The 8,573-nt window shown below is 38.7% G+C and overlaps 1 pseudogene; it reads left to right on the forward strand.

Moving 5' to 3' along the window:
* The first annotated feature begins 2,539 nt into the window (after positions 1–2,539).
* Positions 2,540–8,365, forward strand: LOC107716278 (uncharacterized; annotated as a pseudogene).
* The last annotated feature ends 208 nt before the right edge of the window (positions 8,366–8,573 follow it).

Consider the following 8,573-nt stretch of genomic DNA (forward strand, 5'->3'; position numbering starts at 1 on the left):
GGAACGCAAATATCTTTGCGAGGGAACGCAAAAGTTTTGCGAGAGAACGCAAAAGTTTTGCAAGGGAACGCAAAGTTTCTCGAGGGAACGCAAAAGTTTTGCGAGAGAACGCAAAAAAAAAAATTCCTCCCACCCCGAATTTTTTCCCACCACCATGTCCCTTTAGGGGCTCTGTACAAACTATAGCCTATGAGTGCCTAAATAATATACAATAGGCTACATTATATATCCTATGTAAACAAGTAATTGTTAACTAGGCTATTACTTTATTGCAGTTATGTTATCAACCAACTTTGCATGCGTGGATGATAGCACATAAGATCATTTTACAAAAATAAACATAAGCAAACAAACAAATAATTAAACCTTATAAGCGAGCATGACCCGGGACTCCACAAAACAGTTCACACTTAGACCCCCCCCAATTTTCAAACCAAAACTACGCCCTTGCACTCAACAGATGTGGGGGGAGAACAGATTTCAGGTCCAGCAGAAAAAAAATGGCATAGCGAGAAAATCTGGCAATTTTTGAGGCAAACTTTGAGGCTGTCAATACATCTTTTACCACATTTAAACACATTTTTGTTTAATTTCTTGATTTCTAGATATTTATGACTTTTATCAGTTTTATGGCTAAATATTACATACATTTCTGTTCATAAGTTTAAATGCCCCTTGCAGGATATGAGAAATGTTCGTTTTTACAGAATAAAAGATATCATAAATTTTGCTTGTTTTTAGTACTGTCCTGAATAAGCTATTTTACATAACAGATCTGTACATATAATGGCACTGTTCAAAAGTTTACATACCCTTGAATCTTAATACTGTGTGTCATTACCCGGGCAATCCACAACTGTCATGTTTTGTGATAGTTGTTTGTTAGTCCCTTGTTTGTCCTGACCAGTTATACTGCCCGCTGTTCTTCAGAAAAAATCCTCCAGGTCCAGCAAAATCTTTGGTGTTCTAATATCTGACTGTATGATTTTGAGACACAACTACTACAAAAGGTAAATTATTAAAATAAAATGAAACTATTAACAAGTTGTCTATTCTGCAAGGGATATGCAAACTTATAAGCAGAACCTCATGTTATCCTTTGCAATTAGAGGACCCACTCTCCGCAGCAGCTCATCAAACTGGGTCCGGTCAAGCCTGAAGTACTGCTGGAACCAGACTCCATACAGCCGCAGCTCCTGCAACAGCCGGTGGTACTCGCCGTGCCGACTCCGAGCCTAAATGGTTTTGTGGATCCAGACAGATCGGCGTTTGCGTTTTCGCCGTAGATAAACATATGCAATGGAAAAAAGCAGGCTCTATTTCTCATTCATTTTTGTTTTTATGCATCCAATTTATATTTATATTATAGTCTTTTGCCTCCAATATGTTGACATTACTAGGCAACCAGTAGTGGGAATGCCCACTAGCGACCTCATCGCCAGCACCTGGCGACATGCAGCAACAAAAGTCGCTGATAGTGTGAACGCAGCTTAAGCTTGCTCCTTTAATTGTCCATTTTGAATTTCAGGGACACTTTCCACCCATCAAATCCAGTCTTCAAGCCATTTTCCTTTAAGCAGGGGTGCTTTTTCACTAGAGCTTCAGTTGCCTTGGTGAACTCACCATCACTTGGGTATGCCTTGAAGCTATAGATTGTATCGACCATCCTCTCAAGTACGTAATGTTTTTTGATCCCTTGTCAATTTAAGAAGCTTTCCTTCTTTAATGTAGTCAGAATTGCCCTCTCTCAAAGCAAACGCAACATCATACAAAAATGCCATCTGTTTGCATGTTCAGAAGAGGAGGAAAAAGCAACACTGTGTCTTCTGTGTCAGTAGAATGGGCATCCAGTTCAACTGTTTTGATGAGCCTCACAGATGCTTTGGAGGGTAGCTCATCAATGTTCTCAAGATCACATAATGCACTTTCGAACTCAGGATCTTCAAACTGCAGCCTAAAGTCATAATTCACCTTGAGGTTTGTTTTTAGTTGCAACAAAAGATCAATTGCTGTCTCAGGGCGAGATGGCAAAACTATTTTGCGGGTACTTTTATGATCTAATATCACCCTCAGCTTTAAAGTTTTCTCTGATGCTGCAATGTGGGAGGCACGGAAGGTGGAGGATCCAAATGCAGCAAGGTTTTAATAGCAAAAGATAAACAAACACTGGGAATAGTGATGTGACATTTGAACCGAAGCATCGGAGCTCGTGCCGAGAATAAATGGGCGTGCCAGATGAAGCCTTGATTCGAGGCTTGTGTTGTTAAAGTAGAAATCATGTGACCAATGACAAACAAAGCCTCACTTTCTGTTCAATCATGTGCACGACTCACTTTGTGCCGGAATGTTCAAACCCCCAGATCTTACTTCACGAGTAAGTTTTCATTCGGACTTAATTACGTTTTAAATAACCAGTCATACAGCCTTGTATAAAGAATACAAATTATTTCAGGAAAATAAAATATTTGCCATATGCAATTCATATATTCTTCTGTTACATCATATTGATATTAAACCGTGGCAGTTAATGCCAGTAAGAATGGGTAAATGAATTTATCAGAGAGAAAGAAACTCAACAAACACACACACTGTTAGGCTTTTATTTGTGCACATGAATCGATCTATGGAATGTGTTGTGGCTGTTTCGTCCTACGGAGCTTCTTTCACGGGCTTTTGGCAGCTTTATTTTTTACTAACCACCAGATAGCGCGGTTTTCAACACTCTCGAAGCTTTGACTCTTTTCCCAAAACAGACAGAGGAAAGTCTCAGTGCTTCACGAGGCTTCATTTAACCATCACTAACTGGGAAACACAAGGAGCAAGAAACCAGGAAAAACACAAACGGTGTACATCCAAACAACGACTGACAAACCATGACTGAATCACAGGGGTATATATGTGCTAAATAGAACCAATGAACTAATGAGTAACTATGGAAACAAACAAGGGAATGGGTGGTAAAATTAGTGTCCATGGCAACAAACAAGAGAGCAGAGCAGCAGGGAAACATGAGGGGAAAAAGGAAGCAATAGGGACACAAAACTACAAACTAAAAGTCATTAAACACAGACACAAGAAACACAGACAGGGATTGTGACAGATGTGACAGACTCATTTTCAAGCTCAATCTGTAAGCATCAAAAACACACAAGTAATCAAACTAAAGTGGCTTTTAAGGTTAAAATGTTACAAATGCTGTAACTACAGTTTCGCCGAGCCAGTTCCCCAGGTGAACGGATGGTGATTTGCTTATGGTGAGTATAATAAACATACGCGTTTACTGAACCCTGTTGATTTTAATATTTTGATCAGTTTAGAGGTCACTATATATCCAAATTCCCGTATAATTAACTAATTAATGTTTGTATGATTCTTAATAAAGATGTGTCTGTATATATATCAGAGGTGGGGCCAAGTCATTGTTTTGCAAGTCACAAGTAAGTCTCGAGTCTTTGCATTCAAGTCTCGAGTCAAGTCCCGAGTCAAGACAGGCAAGTCCAAGTCGAGTTGCAAGTCCTCAGCTTTAAGATTCAAGTCTTAAACAAGTCATTAGTGCTTTTTGCCCAAATTAGTGTCTCAGTATTAATTACCATATCAAATGTATAGTAATTTATATCAGGAAGGCAGGTGGAATATGTTTGACATGGTTCAATTTCATGTGAGATGGGTGCCCTTAGTAAAACTAGTCAAGTTCAGTTTAGGGATTGTGCCAAAATAGGACAAGCAGTGAAAAAAAAAAAAAAAATTAGTAACAGAATAGCAAAGACAACTTAATTTCATAGAAATAACAGCTGCAACATACTTTGCATGAGTGCATAAGAATAGCTATATGCTTCTAGGTGTTATATCTAAGCCAATGAGCCATTATTTGGAACACTAAAGTCTCAAACACTAAAGTCTCAAAACCAAAGAGATATTCTTTATAAAAGTTCAGAGTTAACCACTCCTACCTAAAACGGCTCGTTCTAACGCGCCCCCACATACCTACGTCACGATCTGGGAAGATTTGCATAACGCCGCCCAAATGTTCTCTCGAGTCGTGTGACTCGAGTCCACACCCCTGATATATATATATATATATATATATATATAAGCAAAAGAACTTATACACACATACATATTGCCACAGGTTCCTTGCAACAGGGGACTCATATTTGCTTCAGCTACCGATTTAGGCACAGCACTATAGCTGGTATTGTTGCAGATGTGGAAAAGGCCATTTGGGATTCCCTGGTGGAGGACTACATGCCTGTTCCTACCACAGAAGATGGGCGGGACATTGCTTCAGAGTTCCACCATTGCTGGAATTTCCCACACTGTCTTGGGTCTATTGATGGAAAGCATGTAGTGATCCAGGCTCCCAACAACTCTGGATCACTATTCAAGGGTACATTCTCTATTGTCCTCTTAGCAGTTGTAGATGCCAAATACTGCTTCCGCATCATAGATGTTGGCAGTTATGGGAAAAACAGTGATGGTGGGACTCTGGCTAAGCCAGAAAGCCTCACATCTTTGTTGCAGATGAAGCCTTCCCTCTCTCTGCAGAGACCTGATGAGAACCTTCCCAGGTACCACCCTTCCCGGTAGACACAGGGTGTTCAACTACAGGCTTTCACGGGCATGACTGACAGTTGAGAATGCGTTTGGTATACTCGCAGCACAGTGGCGAATATAACGGCGTGTAATTGGCGCCAGCCCTGCCAATACAGAAGCCTGTGTGAAGGCCACCTGTGTGCTACACAACTTCCTGCGGAGGACAACACGGACTGTGCGGTACCCACTAACCCCAGCTGCTGATGGAGAAGCCTCTGCACTGCAGAACATCAGCAGAGTAGGGAGCAACAATGCAGCAAGGGAAGCAAATCGTGTGAGGGAGACCCTTGCTGACTACTTCTGCGCTGAGGCATAATTCCCTGGCAGCCAAAGGTGTGGCAGGCATGAAAGTTTCTTCTCAGAACCAATCCAAAGGCCACCCACATTATAATAAAATAACAATGTTTCCATCATTTCTTGAAAAAATTATATCCTGTCTATACTATTAGATATGCCTGTCTATAACTGTCTGGTTTAGTTCAGCTACCAAATCAGACATCAGGAGAAGATTATTGGTTCAGTAACTGCAGTATGGTAATCACACAAGAAAAGGCTATGAAAAAGGCTATCACAGAAATAATTACATTTTAACATATATTCACATTGTAGTAATATATAAATTGTAGTAATATTTCACAATATTTCTGTTTTTGCTGTACTTTGGATCAAATTTGCAGCCTTGGTGAGCAAACATTTAAAAACATTTTTAAAAATCTCTAAAACTTTTGAACTATAGTGTACTATAGTGTATCTCAAATCAATATTAGATCTTACTGACTTTCACTGCATTGACAAAAACATGTAGACATTCTTTCAATTCATTTTTGTTCTGCAGAAATATCCCCTTAACAATAATCTCACATAAAAGACACACTGAGAAGTCTGACACAAATTACTTTATTAAAAAATGCCTTAAAGTTAACGTATATATATAAAGTTAATCTGTAAATACTCATTCATATATGAGGTTATATATTATAATTATTATTACTATAAACATGAACGATTACAATAAACTCATAAATAATACTGTAAACAACCCAACTTTCTGGGTCAAGTTAGCCCAACATGTGTTCTGTTCTGTTCACCCAGCCGCTAGGCTAAAAACTACCAAATTAAACCCAGTGATTTTTAGATTGTCAGTATATTAATTTAAACCATTTTGAAATACATCAAACTAAATGATCGTAAAACAAACATAATTTCAGTACTTTAACTATTATCAGACTTTCCCCTTATATTATAAATGTAATGTATAGCCAAATTACACTGACAAAATACACTGTAGAATGCAAGACATTTATTGGTGTTACATGGTGATCCGAGTGCTTCCGAGTTCATGCTTTACCTTGACGGGCTTAGAGCTCAGTTGTGAGCGGGACAGAGAGGAAAACAAAATAGCCTACTGTACCTCGTCTGAGGAGCTCACCTGAGTTGGCTAGACTTAACGTGGGGAGGGTGCATTGTTTGCATTTAAATGTTGTGTGACATTCTGACACACTTAACGTGTGACGCACAGTAACAACCACAACAACTGAGAAACATTTTTTTCCTCACATTTTTCTTAGGATAAACACTACCTTATATTATGGTATCATTTTTGAACTGGTTAAAGACAATATTTGAAGAGTTCATTTGTCAAAACGGATAACTCCCATTTTTATACATTTTCAGAAATCATGTTTTTTTATTTTATTTTTTTTATTGTGCATTCCAAGCAATAGCAATCAAACTGCAATTGGGTTGTTTTGATTAAGTAATAATAACTTTAAAAATACAGGTAACTTACAAAATTAAAGTTCATTGAAAGTATGTTTTTTTTATACATTAAAAGTTTGTTTTTTTAGCAAAAGCAAATAACTCCAACAGTTTTTTTTTTTTTTGGCAAAAGCAGATAACTCCACATTTCATGTTCCAGAGTTAAACAAAAACCCTCGGGTAATCTTTGTAATCTCCTCAGCTGACAATGTAGACGCCTGAAATTTGTTGTTGTGATTACATGCGATAGGGAGCTTTTCCCTCACCACTGTAACGTGCTGCTTTAGCAAAGTTCCGTGAAAATGCTTCACTTTTATTTTCCTTTGACGCCCCAAAGAAGATATCACAGGTTTATCAAGTTCGTCGAAATTATCCATCCTAGATCCCTTTTAGTCAGCTTTGATGAAACTTCTCTCAGCTAGCGCGTCTTTTCGAAGTGACTATCAGCCTTGTAAGTAAAAATGTAAAAACATGACTTTTTTCCTAAAAATATTCTGTATATTTAATTTATAATATATTTTCGTTTCAAAGGATGAGGTAAACACAGTGACTTGAATACCTTTGCAGCTGTGGAAATAGCAAAGCCCTATGCTTGTGCTGTAGACTGATAAAATAAAAAGTGAAATAGGCCTACACTGAGCAAACAGTGTCAACCGTACCTTTGCGCCACCTGGTGGTAATTTCGCAAACAAGTGATTTGTATTTGCCGCTGCGGCATTGACGCGGTGGTAATAGGCATTCTGGTTGACTACCTACTATAAATGTAATATCCAAGAATTTCATAAACAGCTGCAGAAAATTTGCCAGTTGAAGGGGGTGTGAGAAACTACGTAAGTGGTTGTGTAGCATTAAAAATCACATCTATTGGACTGCTGCAGCGTCAAGCAATGGGCCTGAAAGAGTAGCTAAATGGACGTCTATCCTGAACCATGTGCAAGATAAACACACACATGAAGACATCAATTTTCCAGCACGTCTACATCCACCAAGGAAAAGTCGAGACAAAAACAAGTGGCTGGCTGCTGGTATGTTGTCTAAAGAAGCAATTAAGTTACTTCAAAAAAATTGTATGCAAAACATACAGCATGTCTTTGCAAAATTAAATGCTAAATTAAATGCGTAATAAATTCCTATTTCTGAGTAGCATAATAAAAGAACATATCCACATCTTTAGGAGCTTTGGTATTTTACAAGTTGGAGAATTTTGAAGGATGCAGCCAAACTAAGTCCTCACCACCATATCATACTACGCTTTGCACCCAAAAATGTGGTCTTTCCATTTCTGGGAATGTTGTGCAGGTAACGTAATTATTGTTAAATTAAATTCACATTTGCATACACTGTTGTCATGGTATGTAGACAATGTATTTCTTGCTTTCAGACTGTACCTGGTGCACTAAATTACAACGAGAACGCCGGCGTCCTCAAGCCACAACAGCAGCAGGTCAACCGCTGTTCAAAGTGACCTTTCCGAAGGCCAAGAAGGGAGAATACAGGGTCAGAGAAGTGAAGACACAAGCAACTTTCGGTATGTTTACTTCAGAGTTTACTTAAAACTAATGAACATTTCTATTATATTTTGTATTGCATTTTTACTTGCAAGCTATGAGGAAAAACTCAATATATAACTATCTACAAATAAACAATGTCATATTGCACAGGATATGTGGATGACCTGCTGGACCTCATATTTGAACAAGTCTTTGTGGATCCTGCACCATATGTGACCCTGGACCACAAAACCAGTCTTAAGTGTAAATTTTTCAAAATTGAGATTTATACATCATCTGAAAGCTGAATAAATAAGCTTTCCATTGATGTATGGTTTGTTAGGATAGGACAATATTTGGTCGAGATACAACTATTTGAATATCTGGAATCTGAGGGGTGGTCCAGGGTCACATATGTGGATAAGGTTGTGAGGATCCCCATACCACCACCATTGTGTTCAGAGTACGACCGGCCTGAGAAGGAGGAGGCCATCTCCAGCAGGGTATCTTGGTTTAATCTATAGGTGGCCCGAAAACCTACATAGCTGCACTGGGAATCAGGAAACTCCTGTCGAATACTCAGGACCACATAAGCTGGAATCACGACTCATACACTCAGTCCCAAGAAACCCCAGCACCAGCTCACAAAGCCCCGATAAGCTAAAAATCTGACAGACAGGGACATTATCATAACAGGGTTCAAGGATTTTCCAGTGTTTCTGTTTTACAAAT

The sequence above is a fragment of the Sinocyclocheilus rhinocerous genome, unplaced genomic scaffold (genome assembly GCF_001515625.1).
Source record: "Sinocyclocheilus rhinocerous isolate Xijiao unplaced genomic scaffold, SAMN03320098_v1.1 scaffold3268, whole genome shotgun sequence".
Taxonomy (NCBI): Eukaryota; Metazoa; Chordata; class Actinopteri; order Cypriniformes; family Cyprinidae; genus Sinocyclocheilus; species Sinocyclocheilus rhinocerous.